General features: G+C 32.5%; 1 protein-coding gene across 4 annotated transcripts in view; it reads left to right on the forward strand.

Annotated features, from left to right (window-relative positions):
* LOC113816457 (transient receptor potential cation channel subfamily A member 1 homolog) overlaps positions 1–2500 on the forward strand; it is an 89524-nt gene that overhangs the window by 85878 nt on the left and 1146 nt on the right. For all 4 annotated transcript variants that reach the window (XM_070116279.1, XM_070116278.1, XM_070116277.1 and 1 more), the window contains exon 25: positions 1–2500. This exon is cut by the window's left edge and continues 1372 nt beyond it; it is cut by the window's right edge and continues 1146 nt beyond it. The gene's annotated coding sequence lies outside the window, so the exon portion shown is untranslated.

The following is a 2500-nucleotide window of genomic DNA, read 5'->3' on the forward strand; positions in this document are numbered from 1 at the left end:
GGGTTGATATCCGTCCATAGTAACAGTTTACTTTTGTGGATGAAGACTGTAGTGACCCCCAACCTCCTTAAACCTTTGACTGTAATGAAGGCAGAATTGTTAAACTAGGAATTATTTCTTGACTGAAAAAGAAAAAGGTGAAAAAGCAATAAAAGTAAGATTGCATAAATGGTAATAGAGACCAACAAGAAAGAGGAAGATTTAGGAGATAGAGAAAAAGTATTGAAGAAAGAATATGCAGTGGAGGAAGACCTTGTTTACTATTTACAAAATTTATTTGCGTAAATGCAAACAATGATTCTTATTTATTCGTTTCTCTAATACGTCTCAGGCCATCATTTATCATATGAAAATTCAGTTATGTAGATAATTACCCATTATTTTCAGAATGGGTATTAATGATAGATGTATCTGCAATTTAGAAAGTAGGCTTTGGAATGAGTAAAATCAGGAAAGTCTGTTTGGCATATGTACAGTTCCTCTCACTTCTAAGATTACCACTTGGCATTGCCAAAGTCTGAACTGCCAGTTTTGACTTTTGTATCTCAAACAAATGCCAATAAGTGTAGGGGCCAAGTGTTTGGAAACTGGTGGTGAAGTTCAAAGTGGAGGGGACTGTACAACCGCACAGAAAACTAATGTTAAGAGGGGTGTCAAAACATTCAATAATGAACGGAACCTTATGATACAAGAATGTTGGCATTTTGGTTTTCAAATTTGTTTCATTCAGATACATGTCTCGAATTGTCGTTCCGGAATTCATATGGATTCTCTTTAAGATGATGATTTTATTCCTGTAAGGAATGGAATTTGCCTTGCAATATTCACATAAGCCATACATACCCAAAAGTATTTGGAAATTCAAGAATACCAACAGTTTTGTAATGTTAACAACTATATTTTAAAAAGTATCGTTGCTTGTGTCAGAATGTTTAGCATGATTTTTTAAAGATATTTTTCTGTGTAGCTGTACCTCTGTTATGTAATGTAAGTTGCTTAGGATGTATTCATTAAATATCAAACACTTGGACCTAGGTGTTATATTACAGTAGTGGTTGAAGGGATTAGAAAGAACACAGTAAAAAAGCTTTGAAACATTCATTGCAGAATAAGATGGAATGTTTTGTAATATTAAATTCTTTACAATGCTAATAGTTATGCTACATGAATTAGTTTTTATTGCTGATATTTGTTTTGTATTTGTATGTTGGTTTTTATGATGGTATGTTGGCATTTCTCTGGAATTTGATATTTCATTTTCATTATTTTTCATGCATTTTCATTGTGATATCATGTAATATGTATGCATGGAAATTATTTTGAATGGTTGTAAATTTAGATACTGTATTTGACAATTAAAATTATCAGCTTTAGTTCTATTTCATATAGTGCTGCTGTAATAACATTATCATTGATATAAGCAGCAATATTTTAAGAGAAAACACAATCGTTAATTTACTTACATTTTATAGAAATCAGGTTATTTGTGATGTAATTTCTTAGACAATGTAAAAAGTATCAAGCCTCTTTAACTTAAACTGAATATTAAACAGAATCTTCCTAGATAGTGGAGCATATTAAGGTGTACTTAATTCATACAATGCAAGGGGTATTTCACAGAACAGCTATCTTATGCCAAATTAAGATAAAGGTGATGCTGTAAGTAAAGATTAGTGAATGTTTGCAGATACATTGATAATATGTGCATGTACTTAATTGTAATTCCAACTGTGACTTTACATGTGCCCATAATGACTTTGTCTATGCCTTTATACTGCTCTGAAGAGTGACTAACTTTGGTGCTTCTTTAAATGACAGATTTTTCAAAGTCATTCTGGATAAACATCAAAACATTGGTGCAAAGAATACTATGCAGGCTTTGTTATACTCATTGCCTCCATGTTGAATATGTAATATATAAACAAACTTTTGAACATTGTGTGCATCATCTGAATATAAGCTGATAGGTTTCCAGAAATATTCTTGAGGAATTCAGTGCCTCTCCTTTGTATGTAGGAAAATGTGTAGACTTCTTTAGATGACATTTTTGCCTTACTGATGTATTTTAGCAGTGGGCCCACACTCTCAGGAGGAAAGGAACTGGGACTTCATAATTCAGGTGAATTTGTTAGTAAATGTGTAAAACAACTCTGACTTCAACTTTGTCTACACTGGCAGCAGGCTGGTGTGAGTTGGCTGAAGCAAGTGCAGATGTGTTTGCTCTGGTGGGTAGCAGTAAAAACAGACCAATGTGAGTTAATGACTCAGTTTTCACACTAGAACTTTGCAGTTTAAATGTTTACTCAATGACAACATGAAATAAATGGTGAAGATAAAATTTATTCCATTTATTAATTAAAAATGTATATATACAGGGTCATAAAAAAACAGCTACCACTTGCTTCCACCTGCTTGTACTTGCTTGCAGCCAGTTTAGATGTAGTTCTAGTTAGTTAAGTCTAGTAAATGTAACTGTAGTTAGTATAACTGTTTATTAAGA

The sequence above is a fragment of the Penaeus vannamei genome, chromosome 38 (genome assembly GCF_042767895.1).
Source record: "Penaeus vannamei isolate JL-2024 chromosome 38, ASM4276789v1, whole genome shotgun sequence".
Lineage (NCBI taxonomy): Eukaryota > Metazoa > Arthropoda > Malacostraca > Decapoda > Penaeidae > Penaeus > Penaeus vannamei.